Here is a 15,934-nt window from a genome sequence, read left to right as displayed (position 1 = left end):
TTGGATAGGGTGGATAGCAATGTGCGGCTGTTTGCTGATGATGCTGGGGTGTACGGGAAGGTGTCGTCGTTGAGTGACTGTAGGAGGATACAAGATGACTTGGACAGGATTTGTGATTGGTGTAAAGAATGGCAGCTAACTCTAAATATAGATAAATGTAAATTAATGCAGATGAATAGGAAAAAGAATCCTCTAACGTTTGAATACTCCATTAGTAGCGTTGCCCTTGACACAGTAACGTTGCAGAGCGATATGAAGTGGGACATGCATGTAATGGCAGTTGTGGGGAAGGCGAATAGTCGTCTTCGGTTCATTGGTAGAATTTTGGGAAGATGGGGCTCATCTGTAAAGGAGACCACTTATAAAACACTAATACGACCTATTCTTGAGTATTGCTCGAGCGTTTGGGATCCCTATCAGGTCGGATTGAGGGTGGACATAGAAGCAATTCAGAGGCGGGCTGCTAGATTTGTTACTGGTAGGTTTGATCATCACGCGAGTGTTATGGAAATGCTTCAGGAACTCGGGTGGGAGTCTCTGGAGGAAAGGAGGCGTTCTTTTCGTGAATCGCTACTGAGGAAATTTTAGAGAACCAGCATTTGAGGCTGACTGCAGTACAATTTTACTGCCGCCAACTGACATTTCGCGGAAAGACCACAAAGATAAGATAAGATAAGATAAGAGAGATTAGGGCTCGTACAGAGGCATATAGGCAGTCATTTTTCCCTCGTTCTGTTTGGGCGTGAAACAGGGAGAGAAGATGCTAGTTGTGGTACGAGGTACCCTCCGCCACGCACCATATGGTGGACTGCGGAGTATGTATGTAGATGTAGAGTAAATCCCCCAAGAGCAGGCATTGTTCGTACGGGACAGCGACTGTTAAAACTAAGTTTTCGAAAACAGCTGCAAGTCGCACTTTGTATTTTTTATTGACCGGTTTTGATATTCAAACGAACAAGAACATCATCAGAATGAACAATTTAAAGTTGGCTGTTAGCATTAAAGATTGCCTTTACAGTTGGCTGACGACGCTAAAGATTAATTTGGCTGTACTATAGTACTTAAACAACGTTCAATGCTGTCAGCCAACTAAACTGTGTATTCTGATGATGTTCTTGCTCAATTGAAGAGCGAAACTGATTAATAAAAAATACAAAGTGCGACTTGTGGCTGTTTTGGAAAATTTGGAATAAATCCGTTTGTATAGCTCTCTGGTGCCCGCAGTGATGGCGGTTATCGCTAAAAGTACCGGTTTTCGCTAAAGGAACCGGTTTTCGATTATATCGGTGTTTCTCAACGCCCATTTAACCTGCCTTTTAAAACCACTCAAAATGCCGTTGTCTGAAAGAATCTGTTTTCGGTTTTTAATCCTACTATTTCCTCTAATAAACGTAGAAATCCAATAAAAATTGAAAAATTTTGACTCTCTCAGTTCAGGTTACATAGGATCAAAACATTAAATTAAACAGGCTTAAAAAATAAAAATAAAAACTTAGTCCGTCCACCATTCGCTGCTTTTACCGAAAAGTGATTTGAATGCCACAAGAAATCACTGGCATTCTCCTACTGATTCTAACTTTTTCTAAACTCTGCTCAGACATCGTGTTATAATCGAGGATTATACCACTATTCGAGCATTACGAATAGTCAGTTCTAAAGGGTGAAAACAGAAGGTTGAGAAGTCTATTTTTGGTGTGTTAATTTATCTGTTTTCAAAGGCTACTGGCACACAGAGGCATATAATGCAAACTCAGGAAACAGAGCAACTACTTTCTATTTTTACTGTAAGCTATAGGTGTATTGAAACTTCCTGGCTGATTAAAACTATGTGCCGGACCAAGACTCGAACTCGGGACCTTTGCCTTTCGCGGGCAAGTGCTCTACCAACTGAGCTACCAAAGCATGACTTACGCCCCGTCCTCACAGCTTTACTTCTGCCAGTACCTCGTCTCCTACCTTCCAAACTTTACAGAAGCTCTCCTGCGAACCTTGCAGAACTAGCACTTCTGAAAGAAAGGATATTGCGGAGACATGGCTTAGCCACAGCCTGGGGGATGTTTCTAGAATGATGTATTGTTATGTTTTCTACATAGATAATGTAGCAAGTTCGTTGAGGCTGCTCACGTTCTTAATGGAGCATTTTACTTTCTTGACACCCCACTTCGTATAATACTTCCGATGACAACAGCGAGAAACTGTCATATAGGCGAGATAGGGCAAGTCTCAAACACTGCATGTACATGCGTATCATCCAGTAGACCAAGCCACACGATAAAAGATACATTATTGTCTCAGCAGCGTTGTACCAATTCTTAAGCCACGTGTTTCTTGCTAGTTTTTGTCGGCACTGTTATTAAAATAACACTGAGCATATTTCACATTTGCTATAATAACGTAATATTTCAAAAAACGGAAATATTACGAATAAAAACTACTGTTTTTAAGATGTTTATTTAGAAACCAAAAATTTTGGTACTGTTGCTAATGGATATTTCGGTTTTTCTACCCAGTTATTAGTAAAAAATAAAAAGCACCTGTCATAACTTAGACGAAACAAATATCGGAAAACACCGGATATTCAGAACTAAAATCCAGGTATCAGATTTAACCGGTCGGTTTTTTTCCATCTCTAGCGCCCCGCCGGGTACAGTCGTTGACGAAACAGGACATTTTAACCAACAGGAAGAGCGCTTCGTGAAATACTACACCTGGCAGAGCAATCGAGATCACTGACAACAATTTATTCGCCGGGAAAGCTGAACCGAACACACTTAATAAATTTCTTTTTGGTATTACATCTAGTCAACATGAAACATTAAAACAACAACGAAACCGACAGTAAAATATTCTTGTGTTTGCAACTGCATCAAGTGCTTAAAATGTCACGAGTTTTCGACCAAGTACTCCCTGGCGATAGTCAGGTTGAATGACTGCTGATTGCAGCTAGTGCGTCCTTATGAGCAGGAACTGCCGCCTGTGACGTCACAAGTGCCCACGCTATCGCTGTATATAAGCATATGTTGTTTCTGCGTTATTTAATTACAAATGCAGAATGAGGAAGCAACGTAGGAAAAGGTGATATACTCCAAGGATGGAATTTAAAACTGAAGCCTGTCCTGTAGCTTATCTACTCAGGGACGAAAATTTTTATGATGGCCGTCTCTGCATAAATATTTGAATTCAACTTCTTGAGACATAACAAAGTTCAAGCTTCTAAATGCTCGTGAAGGAGTATATTTAACAGCAGAATTTCCTTGTAATTAGTTGTTAAATAAGAAATACAGTTCCCGTATTTGCCAAATGATTTTTGTGAAATGGCACACACTATTCACTTGTGTCACTGTAGGGCGATAACACACTGACTAAATTCTGAACCACGTGTTTTCGCTACTGCCCGTTTACCTGCGTTTTACAGAGTGTTGCTTAGACATTAGTTTCGTTTACTTGGTGATTTCTTGTTAGATCTGCAAAAAAGTGGCATCGCTGACTGTCTCATCCACGTCTACTATTCTGGCTGCTAAAATAACATCGTTTGATTTAAGAAAGAGATGCCTATATGTCAGTTATCACCGAAGTTGCGAGAACGCACTGGTATTTGTTTCACGTGCCCGCGGTCACTATTTGGCTAAGTGAGAACAGATTACAAATGCTTTTAACAGATCTAAATTAGTCTGAAGCGTAAAAGATAGACGCTTGACCATGCATACGTATGAGTAAGAATGCTCACCTGTGGCAATAAACTAATACAGCAGTATTATGTCAAGTCTGCACTCATGTGAAGCCAATCATCCTACTATTGTAGCACCAGCGTCACACTGACAAATACTTATAGTTGTCAAAGTTTACGGCACTTTAGCTTATTTAGGAAACCCTTTGGCTACAAATCTTATCACAGTGTCCACGTTACTGACCTCATTTGTACTGAGATTGCCGTCCATGTGGGAGTCGGAGTTGGATCTTAACCCTGGAGAGACACACCTACATTTCTGTTCTTAATTACTCACTTGATCAGCATGCAAATTAGGTTAGTAGTACTGTCCTAAGTAGCCAATATGTTGTTTTCCCAGTTATGCCCTCTCTGCGCATTAGTATTTGTTGATAGTTGGTGTGGGGTTTGTTGCACGTCAGAGTGTCTTCTGCCGGCCAGGTGTGCCTTCGACCTAGCAGGATGACGAGTAAGCGAAGCAGACAGGCTGCGTAGAAAATGCAGTTTCTGCTCCAGGAATCGTGGCAGAAAACCAAAGAACATCTGCACTTCATCCCACATAAGGGTGCATGATGAACACAGTACAGATATTCTACAGGGTGTTTCAAAAATGACCGGTATATTTGAAACGGCAATACAAACTAAACGAGCAGCGATAGAAATACACCGTTTGTTGCAATATGCTTGGGACAACAGTACATTTTCAGGCAGACAAACTTTCGAAATTACAGTAGTTACAATTGTCAACAACAGATGGCGCTGCGCTCTGGGAAACTCTATAGTACGATATTTTCCACATATCCACCATGCGTAGCAATAATATGGCGTAGTCTCTGAATGAAATAACCCGAAACCTTTGACATCGTGTCTGGCGGAATGGCTTCACATGCAGATGAGATGTACTGCTTCAGCTGTTCTATTGTTTCTGGATTCTGGCGGTACACCTGGTCTTTCACGTGTCCCCACAGAAAGAAGTCACAGGGGTTCATGTCTGGCGAATAGGGAGGCCAATCCACGCCGCCTCCTGTATGTTTCGGATAGCCCAAAGCAATCACACGATCATCGAAATATTCATTCAGGAAATTAAAGACGTCGGCCGTGCGATGTGGCCGGGCACCATCTTGCATAAACCACGAGGTGTTCACAGTGTCGTCTAAGGCAGTTTGTACCGCCACAAATTCACGAAGAATGTCCAGATAGCGAGATGCAGTAATCGTTTCGGATCTGAAAAATGGGCCAGTGATTCCTTTGGAAGAAATGGCGGCCCAGACCAGTACTTTTTGAGGATGCAGGGACGATGAGACTGCAACATGGGGCCTTTCGGTTCCCCATATGCGCCAGTTCTGTTTATTGACGAAGCCGTCCAGGTAAAAATAAGCTTCGTCAGTAAACCAAATGCTGCCCACATGCATATCGCCGTCATCAATCCTGTGCACTATATCGTTAGCGAATGTCTCTCGTGCAGCAATGGTAGCGGCGCTGAGGGGTTGCCGCGTTTGAATTTTGTATGGATAGAGGTGTAAACTCTGGCGCATGAGACGATACGTGGACGTTGGCGTCATTTGGACCGCAGCTGCAACACGGCGAACGGAAACCCGAGCCCACTGTTGGATCACCTGCTGCACTAGCTGCGCGTTGCCCTCTGTGGTTGCCGTACGCGGTCGCCCTACCTTTCCAGCACGTTCATCCGTCACATTCCCAGTCCGTTGAAATTTTTCAAACAGATCCTTTATTGTATCGCTTTTCGGTCCTTTTGTTACATTAAACCTCCGCTGAAAACTTCGTCTTGTTGCAACAACACTGTGTTCTAGGCGGTGGAATTCCAACACCAGAAAAATCCTCTGTTCTAAGGAATAAACCATGTTGTCCACAGCACACTTGCACGTTGTGAACAGTACACGCTTACAGCAGAAAGACGACGTACAGAATGGCGCACCCACAGACTGCGTTGTCTTCTATATCTTTCACATCACTTGCAGCGCCATCTGTTGTTGAAAATTGTAACTACTGTAATTTCGAAAGTTTGTCCGCCTGAAAATGTACTGTTGTCCCAAGCATATTGCAACAAACGGTGTATTTCTATCGCTGCTCGTTTTGTTTTTAATGCCGTTTCAAATATACCGGTCATTTTTGAAACACCCTGTATGAGTGCATCGAGTAAAAAACAGTAATTACAAACCACCTAGTTGAGCTACGCTGCTGCAAAAATCGGTAACTTCTACGTTTTTTCAGTGAATCTAATATATTTTGTGCATAATGGCGTTGTTATTATCACCGTAATGTGTTGCAATGTTTCTTCAACTAGATTTTAAATTTGCATGCCCAATAAGCTGAAAATTTTTGTCTGTTTGTGTATACTTGTTCACCCATAAATTAATACTAATGCTAAAAGTTTATTTTCTTTATACAGTTATAGTTAATTGTTTACAGTTCCATTAATCTGTGGTACAGTCACCATGTTGCTGCAAACGACAACATCGAAGCTGTGTCAAAGCTCTGCACCTTCCTCCATCCAGTCACATGTGCAATGTGTTCCTGTCTTTTATGGTTTTTCTGTAACGACTGAAATCAGTTCTTTATTTAGAATCACCCGATATACCTTGTACGACAGGCTCCACAATTATTAAGATAGAAACCCTGCTTACAATCGCATACTTGAAGTATGCAGGTTTTTATATGACTGGCATTTTTTTTATGTTTATTTAGATATCTGAAGATTTCTTTTAACGTACTCTCTTTGTAATCTGCAATAAGCCAGTTTTCATATTTTTATTAATGTGTGTCTTTTATTCATTTACATGATAATGAGAATTGCCTTTTAAATGTTGCAGCTACATTGTGCAGCCAGTTTAGAGCGTGAAACTGTGAAGTTCGCCAGGTGGAGTGTGGGTCTAGTCTTGGCGATAGACGTCGGATCCTGAGTGTAAACTGCCTGCATCAGAATACGCTGTTATAAATTCCTTATGTACCGGTGCGGCACTTCGCTAATTTCCTGTACTTATTGTTCAGCTTCACGGCTATACATTTGTGCAGATTTTATTGTTTTGGTGCAGTTCAGTTCCATTGTACACAAACGCACTCTATGCGGCTTGTCGTCGACAGTATATTTCGAGTATTCCTTTATATTATTTTATGTTTAATTACTTCTTCTGATCTGTTTGATGCACCTCCTTATCACAGAGCACCATTTGAACCCTAAATCTTCAGTTATTTGTCGGATGTATGCCAATCTCCGTCTTTCCCTGCAGTTTTTACGCTCCCTGTAGTACCGTGCATGTTACTTCCAGATATCTCAACACATGCACTGTCATTCGGTCCGTTGTTCTTGTTAATGTTTTCCACATGTTCCTTTCTTGATCGATTCTGAGGAGAACATCCTCGTTCCTTTCTTTGTCAATCCCCTCAGAATTTTCAGTATTCTTCTGTAGCATCACTTTTCATACGCTTCGATTCTCTTCTTTTCCGGTTTTCCTACTGTCCATGATTCCCTCCAAACGCAGATTGTCAGAAATTTCTTCCTCAAATTAACACTTACGTTTAGTACTAGCAGACATCTTTTGGCCAGAAATTATCTCTTTATCTGTGTTGCTCTGGTGTTCGGATACTTTTGATCATATACTGTGGATTGTGTGAGGACTATCCCGGTTTATTATTATGCTGGAAAGGAATTCTATTTGGAAAGGAATTATATTTTAAATATCAATCCAATAAGATTTCAGGATTATGTAATCGTAACAGCAACCAAGGCGCTAATAATTCAAGCCGGCCGAAGTGGCCGAGCGGTTAAAGGCGCTACAGTCTGGAACCGCACGACCGCTACGGTCGCAGGTTCGAATCCTGCCTCGGGCATGGATGTGTGTGATGTCCTTAGGTTAGTTAGGTTTAAGTAGTTCTAAGTTCTAGGGGACTTATGACCACAGCAGTTGAGTCCCATAGTGCTCAGAGCCAAGCTAATAATTCAAGATATCTGTCGAAAATGACGTTTGAAAGAAGCGTAGACCGAACGTATTTTAAGGATTCACATTCAATTTCCGGATGTATTGACTGATATATTTGGTATTACTGATAAAATTTAATACCAGATGCAGTTGACTGATTATATACACAATCGCCATGCTCTATCCATTTCATCCCCTTTCAAAATGTGTTATGTCAGATTATTGTCAAGCTACTTGGTGATAAAGTTATTGTGCCACCCACCTCACCTCATGCTTTACCCATCGCTTTAGTACCCAAGAGGAACGAGGTGGGGTATGTTATTTCACCGTATTACACCTTAACCAACCCTACCACCAAGTGCCATTAACGGAAGAATTCAAAGCAGTGAGAGCATTCTTTAACAACTGGAATTTTTTCTTAACTCAGACTCATTCCATTTGATTTGTCGTCAGGTACATCTACGCTTTCACATTTACTGGACGTAATTTTTAGCGAACTTAATAATTACCTGATGATATAGCGATAGTAAAACCTTGCAAGAACGCTTAGACCGCTTAAGTTAAGTTTTGGTTCATTTACAAGAAGTGGTCTTAACTCTTAAACTGTCTAAGGTTAGTCTACCCCATAATGAAGTACCTTTTTTAGGGCATTTAGTGTCCGCCTTTCGCAGCTTGTGATCTACTGGGTCGCACCGCTACCTTTGGTCCTCAGCGTCCCAGTATAACACTAACGTATACGTCACTCTTCCATAACAACCGAACCTTTAGTCCTGTCACGGGAAAAGCCACATATAACACTAACTTGCCGTGAAACACGCTAATGTTACCCTCTGAGAGGATTTCGAGGATTGACCGCGCGTGCGTCTAATGGACAAAGGTATCGGACTATAATTTCGAATTTGGTGAAATTTACAGAAAAAACCATACGGACTTTAACCTTGGGAGTTAATAAAAGTGGTAAAATCATAAGTGAATAAAAAAAACGAACGGTCGCCAGCCAAATTAGGCACATTAAGCTGGAAATATATGTTTAAGAAAATTGAATATTGGTTATTGAAGTTACTTTCGTTGCTTTTTCCAAGTACGCGTACACCATAAATACTCACGCAAACATTGGGGTTACACTCGTCTTGTGTGAGACGTTCCCGGGGGGTGGGGGGGGGTGGAGGGAGAGAGGGGGGAGGGGAGGTCCACTGGGGCCCGAACCGCACAATAACGCTGTGTTCGGTGTGGGGCGGCGGTGGGGTGAGTGGGCTGCTGTAGCCTGTTGTGGGGTTGTGAACCACTGAGGGCCACGGCCGGTACGAAGCCTCTCCGTCGTTTCTAGATTCCCAGTTCAATACAATACAATACCATACTTTCGTTGAGATTTCCCTTTAAATAGCAAACAGGATACTAACTGGCACAGTGCACTCTGAACTGTATGAAGCAGCAGTTGCCGATAACGTACACACCAGTAAATTATAGGAAGTAATTTTGCACCAAGCTTATACTAATGACAGCTACACTCAAGAGCATTACTTAACCAACTACTGAAATGTTACTGCGTGAAGTGCAGAACTAAATTTGGACATGAGGGGCTTTTATCTTGACTGACGCGAAAAAAAAGATGAATAATGTTAAAAATACACTGTTTAAGCTCCTGTAGATATACCAATTTTCCTTCACAACAGTAATAGTTCAATCTCTTCGTAATAGTTGGAGAATATGATGGGGATCCATAAATTACTATAGTTTCACTAGTCCACGACCTTTGATATTACAGTAGTGAAGACTAATTCAAAAAGCTAAACATTCACTTCACTTGCAGTATTTCATGATTTACTTTGCAAGACAATAAGGTACAACACTGGGCTTAATTAACTTCAAAAAAGGAACCAGTCATGATATAAATCAAAACCACACTATTTTTGAAAATGAGAATAACTTATATGCCTTTTATCAACTGTGAAGCAGGAATTCTAGATAATAATAATTACACAATCCTTCATTGTAATGCTACAAAACTATATTTTGTAATAAACTAAGGATACTTTAGCAAAAGCGTATCCAACTTCACCTTTGTGCTTTTCGCTTTAAATTTTACTACTCATTATACATTAGACAAAAAATCACTTTTAAGCTCTTGAATGCAAGAATTGTTCATTTAAATCAAGATACTCGGTTTTAGTGGCATTTATGTGAGAATTGTACAGAAACCAGATGGCAGTTATAAGAGTCGAGGGGCATGAAAGGGAAGCAGTGGTTGGGAAAGGAGTGAGACAGGGTTGTAGCCTCTCCCCGATGTTATTCAATCTGTATATTGAGCAAGCAGTAAAGGAAACAAAAGAAAAATTCGGAGTAGGTATTAAAATTCATGGAGAAGAAGTAAAAACTTTGAGGTTCGCCGATGACATTGTAATTCTGTCAGAGACAGCAAAGGACTTGGAAGAGCAGTTGAACGGAATGGACAGTGTCTTGAAACGAGGATATAAGATGAACATCAACAAAAGCAAAACGAGGATAATGGAATGTAGTCAAATTAAGTCGGGTGATGCTGAGGGAATTAGATTAGGAAATGAGACACTTAAAGTAGTAAAGGAGTTTTGCTATTTAGGGAGTAAAATAACCGATGATGGTCGAAGTAGAGAGGATATAAAATGTAGAGTGGCAATGGCAAGGAAAGCGTTTCTCAAGAAGAGAAATTTGTTAACATCGAATATAGATTTAGGTGTCAGGAAGTCGTTTCTGAGAGTATTTGTATGGAGTGTAGCCATGTATGGAAGTGAGACATGGACGATAACTAGTTTGGACAAGAAGAGAATAGAAGCTTTCGAAATGTGGTGCTACAGAAGAATGCTGAAGATAAGGTGGGTAGATCACGTAACTAATGAGGAGGTATTGAATAGGATTGGGGAGAAGAGAAGTTTGTGGCACAACTTGACTAGAAGAAGGGATCGGTTGGTAGGACATGTTCTGAGGCATCGAGGGATCACAAATTTAGCATTGGAGGGCAGCGTGGAGGGTAAAAATCGTAGAGGGAGACCAAGAGATCAATACACTAAGCAGATTCAGAAGGATGTAGGTTGCAGTAGGTACTGGGAGATGAAGAAGCTTGCACAGGATAGGGTAGCATGGAGAGCTGCATCAAACCAGTCTCAGGACTGAAGACCACAACAACAACAATGTGAGAACCCTGCATAGGTTCATGATCAGGATAGAAAATATGGTTCTGGACATGAATTTAGTATTTTGTGATTATTATTGGAACAACAGACAAATTAACTGGTCCTTCCCCATATACATTACTGAATGTCTGACGTTTGTGAAGCAGTGACGAAGATTGTTGGCAAGTGACATGGCGGCTAACTGTACTCACCGCTCTTGATGTTCGAATGCTCTATAAAATCTCTTCTTGGTGTTGGATTTTCAACATATTAGAGCCATTCCTTTATGCCGAGAATACCAGGTAATAGATAGATCCACTTCCGAAAAAAATGGTTCAAATGGCTCTGAGCACTATGGGACTCAACATCTTAGGTCATAAGTCCCCTAGAACTTAGCACTACTTAAACCTAACTAACCTAAGGACATCACACACACCCATGCCCGAGGCAGGAATCGAACCTGCGACCGTAGCAGTCCCGCGGTTCCAGACTGCAGCGCCAGAACCGCTAGACCACCGCGGCCGGCTCCACTTCCGAGGCAAAAGCTTTATAAAGCAGCTTTCAATTGCGTCTATTATCACCGTCGAATTGTACCGTGCTGGCTACAGCTAGTCACATAATGCATGTCGTTCACACAAAGCAGCCGCTCAGTCCGACCGCCAAAACCACCTTTTACATCGCACCATGCCACTTTCGTTGCGGAGGGACTTCCCTACACCTTTTACATATTACAAATCTAAGTGCCCTAACCATGAACCAATTTTCAATAAACATTTTCTTTTTATGAACATGCTCATATTACAATAATTTATCATTGTAACATATCATTTTGCTTTTTTCATATATACATTACAAAACTCTAATTTTCTTGCCATAGATCAAGGAGTTTAAATAACACACAATACTCACTTCATAATTGCAGATACACAGTTACGTAATATAAACCCACTTTTAATCGATATAAGTGTCACACCAGTTTCGATTTCCAGTTGGGTTGCAGATTTCCTTCTGTCAGGGAATAGGTGTTTGTACTGTCCTCATCATTTCGTCTCATCTTCATTTACATGCAAGTAGTCAAAGTGGCGTCAAGTAGAAAGACTTGCAGGAGGTGGCCGAACAGCTCCTCGCGAATAATATCATATGACCATTTCGTTTCAGTTTCTGCCTCTGGGATGAGAATCGATCAAGAATGCACCAAAGCTGTTTAGAATTTTCTTCCACCTAAAAATAAGTAATTTATCCATATATATTTTTTCGGAAATTAATAGCTACTCTTAGCCAGTGTCGTCTATTCAGTTCTACTGTATAGGAAAGTTTTACAGGTGACCAGTAGTCAACAGTCCGATTTTGATGCAGTTTGGTTTGTGTTATTGAAGGGACGAGACTACTAGGGCCATCGGTCCCTTTTTCCGTGAACTTGAAACCTCCACAAGAAATAACAACAAACAATAGAGATGAAAGAGATGACACAGGACAAGAAAGACAGACAGACAGACAGACAGACCACACAAAAGGAGTTAAAATCACACCGAGTGTGACAGTGGTTGGCGACCATAGAAACAAAAAAAGGAAAAGCCAACCACCAAGAAACGAACTAAAAACCCCAGTCTAAAATCGTAGGCCAAAGGCCAGACTCAACACAAAAAAGGACAATCACTTAGCTCAAGCGATAAAAACCCCGTGCACGAATAAAACTCAAAACTACATCTGCCATCGCAACGTCATCTGATAAAAGCGCAAGGAGCGTATCAGGCAGCGGAAACGTCTGCCTGAGCGGAGTTAAAAGCGGCCAGTCCAACAAGATGTGGACCACAGTCAAAGCTGACCCGCAGCGACATTAAGGTGGCTCCTCGCGGCGCAATAAGTAGCTGTACGTTATCCAGGTGTGGCCAACGTGCAACCGGCAGAGGACAACAGAGTCCTTGCGCAAGGAGGAGCGCCACGCACCGGTAACCTCCTTGATGGCCAGAAGTTTGCTGGGTGAAGGCAGGGCGCGCTATTCTTCACCCCAGGCGTGAAATACCTTCTGCCGCAAAACTGCCCTGAGGTCACTCTCCGAAAGGCCAATCTCCAAGGCTGGTGCACTGACAGGCTGTTTGGCTAGCGTGTCAACACGTTCATTTCCCGGGATGCTGACATGACCCGGGGTCCACACAAAGACCACAGAGCGGCCGCAATGGGCAACAGTATGGAGGGACTCCTGCATAGCCATCGCCAGGGAGTCACTACAGATAACGAAGGACTCACCTGAGCATGAGCGGATATACTCTAGGGTGCGAGAGATGGAGACCATTTTGGCAGTGAAAACACTGCAGCCAGCCGGCAATGAGTGTTGTTCATAATGATCCCCTAGAGTAAGAGTATAACCGACACGGCCAGCAACCATCGAACTGTCAGTATAGACAACGTCAGAGCCTTGAAACGCGGCAAGGATTGAAAGAAAGCTGCAGGGGAGGGCCTTGGGAGGGACTGAGTCCTTCGGGCCCTGTGCCAAATCGAGCCAAAGGCACGTGCGAGGCACACACCATGGGGGTATACGCAGAGGGGCCCAGAAAAGAGGTGGAAGACGGAAAACCTAAAGCCCAGAGAGAAGAGCTCTGACACGAACCGCGATCGTACACCCTGACCGGGGCTGCCGTTCCGGAAGATGGACGACCAACTGAGGGAACAGGAGACGATAACTGGGATGCCTGGGCAAGCTACAAACATGTGTAGCATAAACGGCCAGTAATCGTTGGCGCCAGAACCGCAATGGAGGAACACCTGCCTCCACAAGTATGCTGTTGACATGGCTTGTCCAGAAAGCTCCAGTGGCGAGTCTGATCCCGCTGTGAAGGATGGGGTCCAGCAACCACAATGCAGAAGGGGATGCCGAACCGTAAGCCAGGCTCCCATAATCTAGACAGGACTGAATTAATGCCTGGTACAGCCGTAGAAGGGTAGACCGATCGGTACGCCAGCTGGTGTGACTCAAGCAATGAAGAGCATTAAGATGCCGCTAGCACGTTTGTTTAAGGTGCCGAATATGAGGCAACCAAGTCAACCGGGTATTGAAAACCAATCCCAAAAACCAATGCGTCACCACCACAGCAAGATGTTCGCCATCAAGATAAAGCAGTGGCTCAGGGTGAACAGTGCTTCGCCAGCAGAAATGCATAACGCCGGTCTTGGCTGCTGAAAACTGGAAGCCATGCACTACAGCCCAAGACTGCGCCGTTCCGATAGCGCCCAGCAGCTGCCGTTCATCAGCTGCAATGCCAGTGGAGCTAAAGTACAGGCAGAAGTCGTCAGCATAAAAAGAAGGTGAGACAGACGTTCCCACCGCCGCAGCGAGCCCATTAATTGCAATCAAAAAGAGCCAGACACTTAAGACATATCCTTGCGGTACCCATTCTCCTATACTCGGGAGGAACTATCGGAGGTCGCAACTTGCACGCGGAAGGCAAGAAGCGACAGAAAATTTTGCATGAAAATATGGAGCGGACCCCGAAGACCACACACATGAAGCGTAGAGAGTATGTGATGCCACCATATCGTATCGTATGCCTTCCACATGTCAAAAAAGACAGCGACCAGATACTGAAGGCGGGCAAAGGCCGTACAGATGGCAGACTCCAGGCACAGCAGATTATCGGCGGCAGAGCGGCCATTACGGAACCCACCCTGAGACGGAGCCAGAAGGCCCCGAGACTCTCAAGTAGCCAACTCAACCTCCGGCTCACCATACGTTCGAGCAACTTGCAAAGAATGTTGATGAGGCTAATGGGGCGTAGTTGTCCACCTACAGTGGGTTCTTGTCAGGTTTCTACACGGAGATCACGACGCTTTCCCGCCATTGTGAAGGGAACTCACCCTCAACCCAGATACGGTTGAAAAGGTCTACGAGGCGTCGTTGGCAGTCCACTGAGAGGTGTTTGAGCATCTGACAGTGGATGCGATCTGGCCTGGGAGCCGTATCAGGTAAAGCAGCTAGGGCACTTTGGAATTCCCACTCACTGAATGGAGCATTGTACGATTCAGGGTGGCGCGTGTGAAATGAAAGACTCCGACATTCCAACTGCTCTTTCAGGGAGCGGAGAGCCAGTGGGTAATTCGCAGAAGCAGAACTTTGATCAAAATGCTCTGCTAATCGGTTTGCAATGGTGTTGGAGTCAGTACAGACTGCTCCATTCAGTGAAAGTGCAGGTATGCTGACGGGGGTCTGATAGCCACAGAGTCGCCTAATCTTGGCCCAAACCTGCGATGGAGAGGTATGGAGGCCAATGGTGGAGACATACCTTTCCCAGCACTCCTGCTTGCGTTGGTGAATGAGGCGGCAGGCTCACACATGGAGCCATTTATAGGTGATGAGGTATGCCAATGAGGGATGCCGCTTGTGATGCTGGAGTGCCTGTGCCTGTGATCTTTAATCACCTCAGCGATCTCGGGTGACCACTAAGGCACAGCCCTCTGCTGAGGGGACCCAGAAGAACAGGGAATGGTAGATTCTGCGGCAGTAACGATGCTGGTGGTGACCGAGTGAACCACCGCATTCATGGTGTCATTGGAAAGAGGCTCAATAGTGGCAATGGAGGAGAACAAGTCCCAGTCAGCCTTATTCATAGCCCATCTACAGGGGCGCCCAGAAGAGTGATTCTGTTGCAGTGACAGAAAAATCGGAAAGTAGTCACTACCGCACAAGTCGTCATACGCACTCCATTGGACAGATGGTAATAGGCTAGGGCTGCAGATCGAAAGGTTGATGGCTGAGTACGTGCCATGTGCCACACCGAAATGTGTGAAGGCATCATAATTTAAAAGAGAATGGTCGAGCTGTGCCAATACTTGCTCAACGATGCTGCCTTGGCCAGTTGCCACTGATCCATCCCACAGAGGGTTATGGGCATTGAAGTCACCCAGTAACAGAAAAGGCGGCGGCAATTGGGCTATCAGTACAGCCAGGACATGCTACGGGACATCACAGTCTGGCAGAAGATAGAGACTGCAGACAGTAACAGCCTGAGGCATCCACACCCAAACAGCGACAGCCTCTAAAGGTGTTTGCAGAGGGGCAGACTCACTGTAAACGGAGTGAAGGACATAGATGCAGACAGCAACAGATACCCTCTCATAAGCTACCCGGTTCCTGTAATAACCCTGAGAGC

The sequence above is a fragment of the Schistocerca cancellata genome, chromosome 1 (assembly GCF_023864275.1).
Source record: "Schistocerca cancellata isolate TAMUIC-IGC-003103 chromosome 1, iqSchCanc2.1, whole genome shotgun sequence".
Classification (NCBI taxonomy): domain Eukaryota; kingdom Metazoa; phylum Arthropoda; class Insecta; order Orthoptera; family Acrididae; genus Schistocerca; species Schistocerca cancellata.
Note: the sequence above shows the minus strand (reverse complement) of the source record.